Source organism: Mya arenaria, chromosome 8, assembly GCF_026914265.1.
Source record: "Mya arenaria isolate MELC-2E11 chromosome 8, ASM2691426v1".
NCBI classification, from domain to species: domain Eukaryota; kingdom Metazoa; phylum Mollusca; class Bivalvia; order Myida; family Myidae; genus Mya; species Mya arenaria.
The window spans coordinates 43,630,260-43,648,655 of NC_069129.1; the positions used below are offsets into that span (position 1 = coordinate 43,630,260).

At 37.6% G+C, this 18,396-nt stretch overlaps 2 long non-coding RNA genes across 2 annotated transcripts; both read right to left on the reverse strand.

Annotated features, from left to right (window-relative positions):
• Positions 1–8,484: 8,484 nt before the first annotated feature.
• Positions 8,485–12,708, reverse strand: LOC128244987 (uncharacterized). Its single transcript, XR_008263026.1, has 4 exons — positions 12,572–12,708; positions 11,141–11,380; positions 8,943–9,022; positions 8,485–8,530 (listed from the first exon to the last, which is right to left on the reverse strand). It is a non-coding gene; the product is annotated as an uncharacterized LOC128244987 (long non-coding RNA).
• Positions 12,709–12,779: 71 nt separating this feature from the next.
• Positions 12,780–15,906, reverse strand: LOC128242590 (uncharacterized). Its single transcript, XR_008262640.1, has 3 exons — positions 15,761–15,906; positions 13,765–13,983; positions 12,780–13,202 (listed from the first exon to the last, which is right to left on the reverse strand). It is a non-coding gene; the product is annotated as an uncharacterized LOC128242590 (long non-coding RNA).
• Between the last annotated feature and the right edge of the window lie 2,490 nt (positions 15,907–18,396).

Genomic DNA, 18,396 nt, shown 5'->3' on the forward strand with positions numbered 1-18,396 from the left:
TATATATTGACACCGCCTTCTGGTTATCGCCTTACTATCCACATATAAGGGACATACTAGACCTCAGCTGAACATATGGTGACCTCCGTCAGCTGGTTGTCGCCTTAGATTTTACGGACTTACATTATAGGGACAGTTTAGTCTTGACTTGTATATCAAATTACCTCCGCCTACTGGTTGTCGCCTAAGGAGGCACATACATTGGGGAACAAAGTCTGCGTTGAACATATAGTAACCACCGCCGAGTGGTTGTCGCTTTAAGAGACTTTTTGAGGGACATTTAAGGCCAACGCTGAACATAATTACAGTGACCTCTGCCTAATGGTTATCGACTTTAGAGACAACACTTACAGAGGCGTAGCCAGGCTTAAATGAATGTTACGCACGAAAGGGGGAGGGTGTGGTAGGGAATATCCCTGAAGCCGATGGGGGGGGGGTTGGGTAGGGGGATGCGGGGGGGGGGGAGGCTCCCCGGGGCAAACAAAATAAAATGGAACGAACAAGTTGAACAATGATGTGTATTTGGCGGGATTAATAGGTGCGAGGCCGCCGTCTATGTAGTTACCAAGTGATTAATTAATGCTCAGTAAGCCGTATCTAGCACAGAGAAACAATGCTTACTATAGCTTATATTCCCTTTATTCTGATATCAATAACTAGCTTAGCCCTCTACTTTGATGCCACTTTCTGGTAATTTTTATTGTTTTCATTTTAAAATTGATAATACGCACGTGCGTACGTGCGTAACGCTGGCTACGCCCCTGTCTTATGTGGACATATAAGGTCTGAGCTGCATATAAAAACCTCGACCTACTGTTTGTTACCTTAGGAGACCCTTAAGGCCTGAGCTGAGCATAAAATGACCTCCTACTGGTTTTCGTAACATGTAATGGTTATCCGTCTATATGACACTCTAGGGGACACGTTAACGAACATTGTATTTATACAATATTGACAACAAATCACGGTGACATGGTGTTATTTTACCAAGAAAGCAGTTTTGTAATAAAGATGTTACGGGTTGCGAAATACAACGTAAATGGACTTTCTACGTTTAGCTCGTTTAGCTATGTACCTATATACGTCTATGGCTATATTCTAGTATGGCCTATATGTATGCATAAGGGGCTGTACCGTTCATACAATACCCTGGCGATGACGTTTTTAACTTTATTCCATAACACTTGATAAGATTTGATCAACGATTCACCCAAAAATACTGAAATATGCGTAGAAACACTCCCTAGTATCAGGTCAAGAACGGTAACTTTGACAAACGTTGAGTCGACATTTGCTACGTAGTTTTATAGTTGAGAATAACCTCATCACAACACAGTACGGCATCGCTTTTTCAAAATAAAATTTTAATATTTATAGCTCCGCCCAAACTATATATACTGGATGTCGGATAGCACTGGCCGGGAAAAAAGGCCAATGCTATCCGACATCCAGTATATGTAGTTTGTGCGGAGCTATGAATATTATAATTTAATTGTGAAAAAACGATGCCGTACTGTATTGTGGTTAGGTTATTCTAAACTATAAAACTACGTAGCAAATATCTACTCAACTTTTGCCATAGTTACTGTTCTTGGCCTGATGTTAAAAAGTGTTATTAATCATGTTCTTTATTGATTGAAATTGTAAATAAACTGATCTCGATCGGAAAAACACTTTTATAATGGGTGTTCCATATTTAGGTACTGTACCAATTTAGATACGGCCCCTTGTGCGTACATATAGGCCTTACTAGAATATAACCATAAAGACGTATAGCTAAACGTAGAAAGTCCATTTACGTTGTATTTCGCAACCCGTAACATCTTTATTTTAAAAAAAAATGCATTCTAGGTAAAATAACAAAATGTCACCGTGATTTTTTGTCAATACTGTAGAAAAACAATATTCGTCATCGTATCCCCTATAGTGTCGTATAGAAGGACAACCAGTATACACGTTACAACAACCGGTAGAAGGAGGTCAATATAGGCTCAGCTCAAACCTATAGTGTCTCCTAAGGTAACAATCAGCAGATCGAGGTTTTTTTTATATTCAGCTCAGGCCTAATATGTCCAAGTGTTTTCTCTTAAGTCGATAACCATTAGACTGAGGTCACTTTAATTATGTTCAGCGCAGGCCTTAAATGTCCCTCAAAAAATCTTTTAAAGCGACAATCAGTAGGCAGGGGTCACTATATGTTCAGCTCAGGCTTTGTTCCCCATGTTTGTGTCTCCTTAGGTGACAACCAGTAGGCGGAGGTCATTTAATATACAATTCAAGACTATAATGTCCCTAAAATGTAGGTCCGTAAAATGAAGACAACCAGTAGACTGAGGACATTATGTGTGTGTTCAGTTCAAGACTATAACGTCCGTATGATGTATTTTATAAGGCAACAACCAGTAGGCGGAGGTCACTATTTATATATCTAAGGCGATAACCAGTAAACGGAGGTCATTATGAGTTCCGTTCAAGACTAGAACGTCCGTATTTAAGGGTCCGCCAAGGCGATAACCAGAAGTCGGATGTCATTATGTGTTCAGTTCAAGACTATATAACGTCCGTATTAGGGTCTTTCAAGGCGACAACCAGTAAACGGAGGTAACATTATGTTCAGCTGAAGTCTAGTATGTCCCTGTGTCTTTTATGGCGACAACCAGTAGACGGAGGTTATTATGTGTTCAGCTCAAGACAAGAACGTTCGTATAAGGATCTTCCAATTCGACGACCAGTAGACGGAGGACAATAAATATTCAGTTCAAGACTATAATGTCCCTTTAATGTAGTGTAGAAGGCGAGAGCCAGTAGACAGTAACTATATGTTCAGCCGAGGTCTAGTATGTCCCTATTATGTGCCTATTTTGGCGACAACCGTTAGACGGAGGTCATTAAATATACAGTTGAAGTCTAGAATGTCCATATTATGTATTGTTTAAGGCGATAACTAGTAAACGGAGGCCGTTAGATATACAGTTTTAGACTATAATATCCGTTTAACAGGGTTAGACACTAACATTTTTCACAAGGTAGTCCCTCGGACTACTGGATCTAAAATCCAGGTAGTCCAGCAAAAATTCTGATAGTCCAAAAAAAATTGCAAGCCTGCAACGGATTCCTTCAGTGTTTTGTTAGACTTCTCCTTAAAAACATTGTCAGTATAACCCTTTGATTGATCATGTTTCTTATCTGTCTCAATCTTAAAATTTCCACATTCTTCAAAACAATGTTTGGCCATACAATTTTAAAACCTTAAAAAGTCTAAAAATCATGCTAAAATACCCCAGAATAAAAATCTAAAAACCATGCTAAAATACCCCATAATCTGTCACTTTCAGGAAAATGTTGCAATAAATCAATTGACACCTCGACCGAGATCGTTGCTAAGTTACGGCACAAATGACAGACATCCTACTGGTCAGCACTATTTGATATTGGCATCCTACTATTCAGTAGTCTTTGTTAATCTATTAAAACGACATACAATAATGCTTTAACAGTATAATGAAAGTAATTTCCAAAATGTTATTAATTAATTGGGAGTTGATAAGAATTGTTATTGGCCCTAACTTCAATGTATAAAATGTTACGACATTTTGGCGCGAAAATTAACGCACACAATTTTTGCCGTCGTCTGCACTTACACTGAATTAGACATTTATGAGCAGTATGATTATTTTTTAAGCTGCTCTTTTAAAACCCAGTTAAAATATTTTACAAGCCATACATAATGTTCCTTCTGTCTGCTTTATCAAAACACCGACATTTGACAATAGACGATAAATAAATAACCATGACATATTTTCAGAAAATCTAAAAATAGTAACAACCATCAAGTTTTTGCTAGCATTGTATCTATCATTGTTTCTGACTGAAAATGCAAGGGATCTCGAAATTCTACCTCATTTTAAACCCAAATCTACCTCGCTGACACTGGCAGACTTTCACGTGTCTGACGATTAAAACACACCATACAGTGCAAAATGGTTTTTCCCATTCTAAATAAAGACATTCTACAGACTGGTTTAAATATTGATCGAAAGGCTATACGAATTGCGCGCGAAACTCGCCTATCAGTCCAGGTTGTCCGGAACTGCTCGGCCATCTTCGGCAAACTTTAGAATCAGCTCCGAATGCTTTAGAATGAGTATTTAGCTATACCAGTGATACTTTTTTAAAATTTTAACAACACGTTTTACGCAAGTTTAAACGTAATAAATATTTTATGCTCAATTACCTGATGTCATATTTACTTTTTCTAGTAGTCCGACGGACTATTGACTTAAAATTTCTTGTACTCCGAGCACAAAACTGGTAGTCTCGGACTACCGGACTACCGTTAGTGTCGAACCCTGTTTAATATATTGTATAAGGCGACAACCAGAAGGCGAAGATCACTTTTTGTTCGGCCGAGGTATAGTATGTCATTATTATGTGTCTATTGGGGTGGCAACCAGTAGATGGAGGTCAATGTTCAGCTGAGGTCTCGTATGTCCTTATTATGAGCCTATTAGGACGACAACCAGTAGGCGGAGGTCACTGTTCAGCTGAGGTCTCGTATGTCCATATTATGAGCATATTAAGACGACAACCAGTAGGCGGATGACATTGTTCAGCTGAGGTCTCGTATGTCCATATTATGAGCATATTAGGAAGACAACCAGTAAGCGGAGGTCGTTGTTCAGCTGAGGTCTCGTATGTCCATATTATGAGCCTATTAAGACGACAACCAGTAGGCGGATGACATTGTTCAGCTGAGGTCTCGTATGTCCATATTATGTGCCTATTAGGACGACAACCAGAAGGCGGAGGTCATTGTCCTCTATACCTATAAGAAAGACAACCAGTAGGCGGTCATTGTTCAGCTGAGGTCTCGTATGTCCTTATTATGTGCCTATTAGGGCGACACCCAGTAGGCGGAGTTCATTGTTCAGCTGAGGTCTCGTATGTCCATATTATGTACCTATTAGGACGACAACCAGTAGGCGGTCATTGTTCAGCTGAGGTCTCGTATGTCCATATAATGGGCCTATTGGGATAACAACCAGTAGGCGGAGGTCATTGTTCAGCTGAGGTCTCTAATGTCCATATTATGAGCCTATTAGGAAGACAACCAGTAAGCGGAGGTCATTGTTCAGCTGAGGTCTCGTATGTCCATATTATGAGCCCATTTGGTCGACAACCAGTAGGCGGAGGTCAGTGTTCAGCTGAGGTCTCGTATGTCTATATAATGAGCCTATTAGAAAGACAACCAGAAGGCGGAGGTCATTGTTCAGCTGAGGTCTCGTATGCCCATATAATGAGCCCGTTAGGAAGACAACCAGAAGGCGGAGGTCATTGTTTAGCTGAAGTCTCGTATGTCCATATTATGAGCCTATTAGGACGAAAACCAGTAGGCGGAGGTCATTGTGAAATTAGTTAAAGACTATAGCTTCCGTATTAGAGTCTTCCCATGCGACATTATATTTACAGTTTAAGCCTGGAATGTCTCTTTAATGTATTGTGCAAGGCGACAACCAATTGGCGGATGTCACAATATGTTCAGCTGAGGTCTGGTATGTCATTATAAAAGTATGTCTCCTATGGCTTCAACCTGCAGGTGGATGTCACTTTATGATCAGCTCACGTCTAGTATTTCCCTTAAATGTACCTATGCCTATTAGGGGGACACAGTAGACGGATGTTATTATTTGTTCAGTTCGAGACTAGATCGTCCGCATTAATTTCTTCTCAGGAGAGAGCCAGAAAACTGAGGTCATTACATATACAAAGACTAGAATGTCTCTATTATGCTTTCAATAAGGCGACAAGCAGTAGGCAGGTCTAGATAGGCTCATCTTTGACTCGATATTTAAGAGGTTTACCAAGGACATTTGTTCTTACAATGTGGTAATTGAGTGTGGTGTCAATAAATGTATGGCATTATTTAACATTTTGTCCGTCTGTCCATCAGCAACTGTAGTATTACCATCACTTCATACCCCTTAAAAGGGCCTTATCATTTTTGTTTAAATGATGCTGTTCATGGGTCCGTACTTATACGTTTTTAATGTGGTGAAATGGTGTACACCTTAACTCCAAGTAGGGAGGCTAAATGTTCCCTTATTTTGCTCTTTTTAGTGACAACCAAGAAGCAATCATGAACCTTAAATCTTATGCAAATGGCCAAGTGATGAAATACAATTGCAAATTGTACGTTATATCATTTTATTGGTTTTATACATAATATTTATACAATCAGGTATCAAGTTATAACATATATGATAGACTGTGAATGGCAACACGAGACTGAGGAAGATAGAGGGAGAAAAAAAGATGAACGAATAGAAATAGATGGAACAGACACACTAAGAAGGACAACAGAGGAATAGAACATACACCTCCAGTTAGAGAGGTAGAAGAAGCATGCATAAGCACAGGCAAAGAAACACGAAGAGAAATATAGCGGTAGAACAAGCATGTACACACACTGATTTAGAGGGAGATCACGCATGCACATGTGCTTATATACACACCCACTCACACACAGATAAAAGGAGGCAGATAACATACAAAGGAATAAAAGGTAGACGAAGCACACAGACACACACACACACACACACATTGTTATGGTAAACAGTAAAAGTACCTGTTTCCTTGTTTGCCTTCTTGTTTGCCTTTAACTAATTAATTGAATTCATATGGTAAACAATTATGCATGGTGTTTATTGTCATATAAACCATGCAAACATGCAACAACAAATGGACGATTTAAGAAAAAATCAAATTTCATGCCGAAAAATAGGTAATATATGTCAATGAGCAAAGACAAAATAAATACATTTTTGAAATGTAAGAAACTGATTTCCTTAGCATCGATAAATGTAAAATGATTTCACTGCAAATAATGCACAAAAGATCATTCCTTTAATATTTTTGATGCCCGGCAAGCGTGAGGTTTGGCGCTATTAACTGGTTTAAATCCTCCTTGATTTTCACTCTCCGTTAAAAAGGGAAATTACGACATTAATCATGAAATGGATTCACTTTGGTAGCTCCTTTCGATAGCTCTGAAACTCCTTATGAATGATGACCTCAATCTCCTCCTTAGTGCACCTCACACCTGTTGGACATAAAATATGTAGATTATATAAGGATTTAGACTTTCAGAACATAACAGTTATAATTAATAATATTCAATAACAATCATATCTTTACTTTATAACTTTTGCATTTTCATTTGCTACAAAATCTTATAGAAAAAAATAACCAAATAAAACTTTCTTAGTATCACACTTTTTTTAAAGACCAAGGAATACACAGTCCAAAACAGTTATTTCCACATACTAATTTCAGTGTATGGATTAAAAAGTTTTGGCGAAACATGCATGGATCACTGTTAGATTAGATTTCAATGCAATACATGATGTGCCGAGATATTTACATAAATTGAATTGGAAAATATTTGAGGTGGTACGCAAACTTTAACATAAATTCTAAGTAGAAAAAGGGGCATAATTTTGTCAAAATGCTTGATGGGGTTACCTCCTCATGTGTACAGGTTGGGGGCATGATGGTGAACAAGTGTGCAAAGTTTCAAAGCCATATGTCAATGGACTTTGAAAATATTTGAGGTGGTACGCAAACTTTAACATAAGTGGTTACGCCGACGCTTGGGTGACTAGGATAGCTCTCCTTATTCTTCGAATAGTCGAGCTAAAATAGGATACTAATAAGACACATATATTGCCTTAAAAGGATCAGATAGCATTTATCCTAATAATTTTAGAACTAAAAACTCTTACAGAAAGGATAACAAAAGCCAAATCTACACATAAATGTTATCAAATTCAGTAAGCCAAGTCAACAAATGTACCTGTTCATCATCATCAATATGACCAAATCCACTATGTTGTATGGCTCTCTTGGCTCTCTGTGACAGCCCAGTGAAGATAGTGTAAAGATTGCTTGCCTGTTTGCCTTGCATATAATCAGTAGGTTGGCCTGAAATGAATAATATGAGATTACTCTATTGTAAATATCTCTTTCATTGGATAGTGTAAACTAGACCTATGAATGAATAGGAGAAGTATCCCTGCCACACTGAATTAAAAGTCATAAGTGTCATATACTATTTTTGGAAGCATTGTGTGCCCTGCACTGTTGTCCGGCCTTTTTCCTATAAAATAAGTGCAAAGTTTCATTGCTGTTTCTCTAAGGCTATTATGATATTAAATATTTCGCAACCGGGAAAGACAATGTGATATGTACTTGATTCAAATAATTCACTATGTTAAGCAGGAGTATAATATAGATTCTGTACACATGTATCAGGTGTTACATTGGACTTATTATTATTCAATAAACAGCCAAATGGGCAGACTGAGAGTGTATAATAAACATGTATGTATAAATATGGTATGTACAGTAAAATCAAACGATCTTGGTTCAACATTCATCTGCTTGAGTTGAAATGTAAAACTATAAAAAATTACATTACCTTGACATCAAGAACTGCACTAGGGTTTCATTCTTTTCTTTCATGTTTTGCAACCTGCAAGGTAGATATTAAATTGCATTAACCAACCAAAAACAAATACAGTTTGAGGCAAACCATGTTATTCACTGTTTATCATCCAAATATTTTTATCATTTTTTATAAAAAATATTTTTTATTGCCATGGCACCTTACATTTTGTGCCTGAATCAAGACCATTTCCACAAACTTAAGATTAAAGAACCTTCCAGAAGTAATAATACACTTAGGGTATACAAAACACAAATTGAACATTTTACAATTTGTGTTCACACAGCATCCAAAGAATTGGCCTCATAAAAAAATAATTTCATTATCTCTATAGAGCCATCTTCGTTAACTTCCAGAATATGTTTGGAGTTCTTGCACAATCCGGATTTTTTTATGTGAAACTTAATATAATTTATCAATAAAGGCTTACCTTTTTTACCTTTCTTTGAAAGCACATCCTTTGGTGTTTTTTGTCTTGAATTCCCTTTCTCTGGTGTTTCTCCATGATGCTCTCTTGATCTTAAAAGGATCAAAGGTCAAAAGCATATGGGTCTGAACTCTGACACAAGAAATTGATGGTATATCATGATAAAAGTATTTTTGTACTTGGCACATTTAGATGTGTTCTCACCCATAGGATTAATGTACACCAAACAATTTGCATTTGACCATAACTCTTGGGGCCCAAAACATAATCTCTTAAAAGGTCTCTGGAAAAATCTTCATATATATATATATACTAAGTTTGGTCGCAAAATGTCGACCCTTACTTAAGTTATTTAATACTAACCATTTTTCTATAAATAGTAACTTTGACCTTGACCTTGATCCTAGGGGCATTAAACGCAATCCCATGAAAGGTCTCCATAAACTCTTCCTATGTACCAAGTTTGGTGACTAGATGCCAAACCTAGCTAAAATTATTCGATATATAAGGTGACTTTGACGCTGCCCTCCCACTAGCCTGCCCGAACAATGACACAAGTCATTTTAATAAATAGTTTTCCCTTTGTCAAAACCTGGTTAAGAATATGAAAATTTGCAACAGAAATAAAAAAAAATCAACCAAGGGCCATAATTTGTAATCAAGGTTAAAATGTAGTTAGGTAACCTTGTTGTAATATGGTCATCAATAATTCTGTGACGTATTTAGTCAAGTGAATGAAGGGTATAGAAGTTTTTTTTATTAAAATCCCAACTTGCCCTACTTGAACCTGCCCTAAAACTTTAACCTAAGTTCCTTAAGGGGCCATAACTTGTATTAAAGATAATATGGAGTTATGTAACCTAATTGTGTAATAGTCCCGAACAACTGTTGAAGTATTAACAAGCATTTTCAGTGAAAAGATATCCCCCGCCAATGATGGCTTGTTTGTGCTTGATGGCTTGTTTGTGCTTGAAGGTTAAAAAAAATCTCAAAAAGAATAAGATAAGCACATTGGTTTTACTGAGAAACGGCTGCAAACAATGATTTTTTTAATAAATCAAGGGCAATAACTCTAAGGAAAATTGACCAATCCAAAAGAAAAATAGACAGGCATCATCACAGTATGTTGGTTCTTATTTCTTCCAAGTGTCATGAAATTCTACCAGCTAGTTGCATAGAAAAGGCTGCAAACATGGATCTTTTAATAAATCAAGGGCAAATAACTCATATAGATATTACACAATCCAAAATATAAATAAACAGGCATCATCGCAGTATGTTGGTTCATATTTATTTCAAGATTCAAGAATTTCTACCAACTAGTTACTGCGAAATGGCTGTAAATGAGTTTTTCAAAAAATCAAGGGCAATAACTCCAAGTACAATTGACCAATCCAAAAAAAAAAATGAACAGGCATCATCCCAGTATAGTAATTCATATTTATTTTAAGTTTCATGAAATTCTGCCAGCTAGTGACTGAGAAATGGCTGTGAATGTGCATTTTTCAAAAAATCAAGGGCAATAACTCCAAGGACAATTGACCAATCAATTTTTTTTTGGACAGGCATCGTTCCAGTATAGTTGTTCATATTTATTTTAAGTTTCATGAAATTATACCGGCTAGTTACTGAGAAAACGCAGGTGACGGACGGACCGACGGAAGGAAGGACGGACGGAAGGAAAGACGGACGGACGGAAGGACGGACGGACAACGCCATTTCAATATCCCCCTCCCTATTTCATAGGCGGGGGATAATTAAGTCAATTGAATGAAGGATAAAGAAGTTATTAATAAATATCCCAACCTGCCCTAAAACTTTAACCTAAGTTCCATAGTCAATCAGAGGCCATAATATGTATAAATGATAATATGGAGTTATCTAACCTCATTATGTGATGGCCTTGAACAATTTTGTAAAGTATTAAATGAATTGAATGATGGGTATTGAAGTTTTAAGTGAAAATCCCAACTTGCCCTTATACTTTAACCAGACGCCGACCTGAGTAGTAAAGTCCTCCTTATTCTTCGAATAGTCGAGCTAAACTTGGACAGGATAAACACTTCATGTTTGTCATCTTGAATACTGCTTAAATCTTATCAGACCAACCTAGCTCAAGGAATCCACCAATAAAGTGATGTACATAGCACTTTCTCACATTAATTACTTTATTTTCAAAAAGGAATATTAAACTATACATTTGTAGTTACCTGATCAAGACTGCCGAAGGTCACTTCATTTTCATTTTTTTCCCAACAGAAACGGCTTCAACAATGAATATGTCAGTTTGTCCAGGCTGCCAAGGGAATCAACTTTTAGAAATGGCTCCAGTGAGGTACCCTCCCTCAAGCCAATATCTCCATCTACACCAATCAGATTGAGTATAAAAATTTGCACTGTCCACTCCAGCATCCAACTTCCTGTTGTCACAGCAACCACATAGCGTAACACTGAAAATCATGGTTTAAATTTCAGAATCAAAATTATGATCCCATCACAGGCTGATAACAACTATACGCCAAATGGCGACATGTGAAAGAGACTCTGACACAGATATTTCTCTTCAATGCAATTGCATTACAGAATAACATGGAGTTGAAAAATACATGTGACCTGTGGCACTACGCCTCAGCATGTTTTTTTTGAAAATCCAATAATGCATGGTAAAGTTACAGCCCTGATATGGATTAGTCTAAACCAGTCCCATCAACAGTACTCATTTTGACATTTAAGTTGTAAGTGTGACTTTAATCTTTAATGAACAGACCTTGGTCTTTTGTGTATCACACCACCTCATCATGGTGTACCTTCATGGCAAGTTGTTTGAAAATCCTATAATGCATGGTCAAGATACAGCCCAGACAAGGATCATTTCAACCTTTGACCTCTAATCATGACCTTGACCTTTGACATACAGACCTGCTTCTTGTGCGCGAAACACACCATCTCACCATGGTGGACCTTCATGGCAAGTTTTTAGAAAATCCTATATTGCACAGTCAAGAAACAGCTGGGACAAATTCAGTCTGCATTTACCTACGGACACACATGCATGCACGCAAAAACACGGAACCCCCATTGTGATAACTATGTCTCACTTACTGCAAGCATGCTTGTCAACAAATGCCTGTTTACTAACACTTAAGATTTGTTTGAGCATTTATACTGTATAAACGCAGTAGAGGACACAAGCTAACTCCAAAAAATCAAATGAATTCTTTCTTGATACAAAGCAATTAACATTAATACCAGTACTTAATACCCAACATTATGTGGGAAGTTTAAAGCTGCACTCTCACAGATTGAACATTTTGACAACTTTTTTATTTTTTGTCTTGGAACGAGCCACTTTTTTGCGAAAATGCATGGAAACCAGTTATACAAGACTCCTGACAAAAAAACAGATCGCAGATTTTCATATTAAGTTCAAAAATTGATGATTTGTGCATTTTTCTTAAACCGTTAGTAACGCTTTAAGCCATGAAACAGAAATATTAAAGTCTGATTTGATCTTCAACATTTTTGGTATGCAGATATTTATGCAAAGATTTGCTCTTTCCAAGACAATAAAATAAAAAAAGTTGTAAAAACGGTATATCTGTGAGAGTGCAGCTTTAAGTACAAGGAATATTTATATAGACCTGGCAGGCTAGGGGTGCCTTTACGTACTGCTGGTAGTCCTCTACAGATTGAACCATCAACTTTGTCAAGGGCAAGCCAGTGGTCGACGAAGTACATAAGCTTATCACTGCTATCCTCATCATACATTCACACCTAAGTACAAAGAAGTTTTGATATGACACGTTTGCAAGACAGAGAATTATTAGAGAGGCTAAATAACAATCTCAGATGTCATGTATTATTTACAGAACAGATATAGAACTATGGCCCATTATAGGATTTTAGGGCGATGTATGTTAGTACAAATCACGATTCTCATAATGATCATTATACTTAGCTTCTAGTGGCTTAAGTTAATCAAAAGGAATGCACAATAAAATCAGCAATATCATACATAATCAACCCTCCAGTCAGGTTTAGAGCCAGAGTTGTCACATTCTAGTCAGATCTTGGTTACTCGGCAAACGTGCCCGGTGCTGATATGGAACTCAGACTTGGCCCCGGAAGTGAATGCCAGAGTCCCAGGGTCTAAAGATGAGAGGAGGAGGGCTGCAGTGTGGCCACTGGTGCCATACATGGTGATTTGAACCTTCCCTGTGGTGGCCGTCCTTTTACCCTCGCTAGTCTTCACAGTCACCGTACATGAGCAACCTAATTTAGGATTAATAAAACAACTGTTGAATGGCTAGTGAATAAATTCTTCTTTCACAATCATGCTGGGGGTGCTTGATTTACTTTTAATCAAAAGGTGGTGATCTACCTCAAACTTTCAGTTTTGTTTTGTTTTTGGTAACTTTCAGTTGAAATGGTTTTTGAAATAAAAGTTTATAAAGTGTGAACTGGATTTTTTCTTTTCCTTTGTTGATGGTTGTTTTTTGTGTTAATGACATCTGAACGTTATTACTTTTATTCACTAAAACATTATTTTTTAATTCCATCAAAGCATCATTTATTTTTCGAAGAACAGTACACCACAAAATTAAACAACGTTTCTTACACAAGAACAGCGCATAATCTTTATAAATAACATTTTGAGTCTAGTAAGTACTGATCATTCTAAACAATGTATGTACCAAATAGTTTAAGCCAAGTACATACCAATGATTCTCAACAAAGTGTGTACCAATCATTCTGAGGAGAGGTCTATAAATAATTCACAGCCAAGTACATTCTGAGCCAAGTATGAACTAATCATTCTCAGCCAAGTACTTACCAATCATTCTCAGCATCGTCTCCATGTGGCAGTTACCGTTGTGCGAGTCCAGCCAGGGGCCGCACTGGAACACGTGCCTTATGTGTGACTTGTCCTCGCTCCTTTCTGTGACAACAACCGTCTCCACAAAGAAGCCAGCCCTGTGTCCCCTACCATCATGACACAAACGAGATTTGCTCCAGAGTCTAAAGATCCACAACTTCAAACAAATGTGTCCAACTGCAAAATGAGTAATAGCAAAAGCTTGTTAACATTTAACTTTAACTAGAGTGTGGTCTTGTGTTGTGGAGAAAATCAAAGTACAATGAAACCTACTTGTCCGGCTTAGTGAGCACTAACCAAACATAAAGTGACTGGTTGTCACCCTAGCCAACACATTAGGGACATACTAGGCCAGAGAGGAAGAGTGACCTCCGGATACTGGTTGTCACCCTAGCCAACACATTAGGGACATACTAGGCCAGAGAAGAATACATAGTGACCTCCGGATACTGGTTGTCACCCTAGTCAACACATTAGGGACATACTAGGCGAGAGAGGAAGAGTGACCTCCGGATACTGGTTGTCGCCAAAATGAAACACATAATAATTGTCGCCCTATAGGGACAAACTAGGACAGAGCTGAATACATAGTGACCTCCGGATACTGGTTGTCGCCCTAGTAGACACATACTAAGTCAGAGATGAATACATAGTGACCTCGGGATACTGGTTGTCGCCCTAGTAGACATATTAAAGGGACATACTAGGTAAGAGATGGACAGATAGTGACCTCCGGATACTGGTTGTCGCCTTAGTAGACACATTATAGGGACATACTAGGTAAGGGATGAATACATAGTGCCTCTGGATACTGGTTGTCGCCCTAGTAGACACATTTAAGGGACATACTAGGTCAGAGAGGAATACATTGTGACCTCCGGATACTGGTTGTCGCCCTAGTAGACACATTATAGGGATATAGGGACAAACTAGGACAGAGCTGGATACATAGTGACCTCCGGATACTGATTGTCGCCCTAGTAGACATATTAAAGGGACATACTAGGTAAGAGATGGATAGATAGTGACCTCCGGATACTGGTTGTCGCCTTAGTAGACACATTATAGGGACATACTAGGTAAGGGATGAATACATAGTGCCTCTGGATACTGGTTGTCGCCCTAGTAGGCACATTTAAGGGACATACTAGGTCAGAGAGGAATACATTGTGACCTCCGGATACTGGTTGTCGCCCTAGTAGACACATTATAGGGATATACTAGGTCAGAGCTGGATACATAGTGACCTCCGGATATTGGTTGTAGCCCAAGTAGACACAAAATAGGGACATACTAGCTCAGAGATGAATACATAGTGAACTCCAGATAATGGTTGTCGCCCCAGTCAACACATTATAGAGACAAACTAGGACAGAGCTGGATACATAGTGACCTCCGGATACTGGTTGTCGCCCAAGGAGACACATAATAGGGAGATACTTTGTCAAAGTTGAATACAAAGTGACTTCTGGATACTGGTTGTCACCCTAGTTGACACATTATAGGGACATACTAGGTCAGGGTGAATACATAGTGACCTCCGGCTACCAGACACATAATAGGGACATGTATACGAGGCAATATAGAATCAAGAATATGCGCAAGCCTGGATGATATTTTACAAGTGCAGGGCTTGATGGCTTATGTTAATTAACAACTGCAGGGCTTGCTGGCTTTTGTTTATTTCAACCACTTGTTGTCCTAGCAAACGCATAATAGGAACACACTAGAACTGTGTGCGATCTAGACCCGAGCTCTACATATAGTGACCTTCTACAATTATTTCTATACACTATTACAGAGATAATAAGTTAATATTAGTTTGCCATGAATTGTCAAAACGATGAATTTAGATGATAATTAATATTAATAATAAGTATTAAATAAAGCGCTCGACGACATGCTTTACTGTTTACATAATACCTCGAATTTATATTACAATGTAATTTAATACCTGGTTATTCAAATCTGCTATCTTTGGCATTGACAAAGGAAGACGTTTTCGATTATTTCTAATCGAAATTTAGTTCGTTGGCATATTTAATCGGTAGACCATAGTCCATACGCCATAAAACATTATTCTCATTAGTCTCATCAGTCGATTTGGTAGCCATTTTGATTTTGTGACGTGTGAAGCACGTCACACAAACAACTGCCCTTGACTCCGCCTCCTCCAGATACTGGATGTCGTTTAGCATTAACCTTTGTTGTTTGGTTGTGGTCGAATCCGTCTGTTTTTTTTTTCTAAGACACCGTGCATGGTTCATCGATTTTACGGAAACTGCCGGAAATTCTGGTTCCCAGCGTTATATGAATTACATATTACAAATGGTAAAGGCTCATTTGATTAACTTCATGTTGCTTAGTGCTTACTTAGTATTGTTTTCGCCTTGCATAACTTTCAATCATTTAATGCCTAAACTACTATTACTTGATATCTAATAAATATACATCCAGCATATCAAAGAGCACAGAGAGCAAGTATAGATAGCAAAAGTAAGAATCCATTTGACAGATTTATGAATGAAACCTACAACAGGGACCTATATACAAAACAACAACAACAACGGGCAACAACTAAATGTTAACATGCATGTGTCAGTATTGAATAATGGAGGAACGATTTAATCAATTTCACAAAGTAAAACGTACAAAGCAATAAGAACTTGTTCGCATTAACATTTTAAGATGGCACAGAATGGATGCATTTGCCATTTACACGCAAGAATATGTGATTCACATACATCAAATAACACAAGGCAATATGCAATTGTCATTTAGCAGCATGCATGTCCTGGCGGATATTCTCTTCCATACATGCAAGCTAGTTTAAACCCCCAGTAGACTTATGTTCCAGTGAACTTGTGTTACACTGACAGTTCAAAGGTTGTTGTCCAATTATTTATCAGTAAAGCTAGTTTGATGTGTGTGAGCTTTGTTTCTGATGTTTTTAATTTCTACACGTGGTGTTTATACGATTGCGTCTCTAGTACATCGTCTTGGGCCTTGACTTGTTTATTAATTTTCGACTACTGCACTTGTCCTTGTAGTTTGTTTTATATTTTGTAATAATTGTGAAATGATAAAATTCTTAAGAGTGTTTGGATCATCCCTTAAATGTCTGCAACATGTATTTTCCGCAATTATTTTCCCCTTCGTTTCCTCACGACCTACTTTGATTTTGTCACGCGGTCATGGATTCAAAGCCACGTCTTGTCTGTCAATATTAATCTATTCAGAAATGCATCACCCTCCTACTTGAACCCCTGTAGAAAAGCCCTGGAAACATAGACACGGCGTTCCTTTTTCATGATCGTTTACCAGACTCGTAACCAAGGGTGCATGAACCTGCAAGCAATATTTAATTAAAAGTAAAAATGATTCGTTTGAATTCAACTTTGAACTTGTATCAATACAAGTAAGGGTTATACTTATATAAATATATATAAATCAGAGTGAGTGCGTGAGTGCGTGAGTGAGTGAGTGAGTGAGTGAGTGAGTGAGTGAGTGAGTGAGTGAGTGAGTGAGTGAGTGAGGTGAGGTAAGGTGAGGTAAGATGAGGTGAGTAAGTAGCTTTTTGTAAAATGAATAACAATATGATTTGAATAGGTTTTCAAAACGCGGTCACTTTGGTCCAGGCCTAGACAATCTATGTTTGTGGAAACAAAACCCTATCCAACAAAGTATCCTGACCGTATTGTTTTTGTTTAGTTTTTTCTGATGTCCAGGTGTTGTTGAATGTAAATTCCATGTTTGCCAAAATAATGCTGTTTAGAGTAAAGAGTGTCTATCTTTAATTTTCTAGATGTTATCGTAATGCTCAGGTCAATTGTTGTCTTTGGGAATTTAAAAAAAAGTAGTAGTAGTTGTAGTAGTAGTAGTAGTAGTAGTAGTAGTAGTAGTAGTAGTAGTAGTAGTAGTAGTAGTAGAAGTAGAAGTAGTAGTAGTAGTAGTAGTAGTAGTAGTAGTAGTAGTAGTAGTAGTAGTAGTATATTTAATAATAGGAAGCAAACTATGAAAAAGGTACGCTAACAAGCATAGTCGTTTAAAAAAAGATCTGGTTTGCTGCTTTTTAAATTTTGATTTAATTTCTATATTGTTTTTAACTACCAATAACATGCAGTTGGCAATTAGATTAAAATCAATACACAGAGGTTGAAAACAATACACGTTTTTTTTTCGGGGGTGGGGGTCCACTTATAGAAGGATTAAACTAGGCCGTTAACATGACGCGGCCTGTCAGTCAAACCAGCCGGTCGATACCCGACTGACCAATCAGCGTTGAGATAAGGCGGGTCTTATCAGTTGCCTGTCGCTATCCGCCCCGACCTCCGACAATCTGCACATATCAACAGTAGTGTAATTACGCTTTTTATCTGAAAGATAGTAACGACAATAAGGAAATCCGAAATACTGACATTTTCCGTTAATTCTGTTCAAATTATGCATTTCATTGTACTTGTTTGAGTTACCTTTAAGTAGACTATTTCAAACCTCCAAATATATTAATCGTTAATGTAACCGTACATTATAAACGTATATGTTCCATTAGCCATTAAATAGGAAATACCAGAATGAGTTATCAGTATA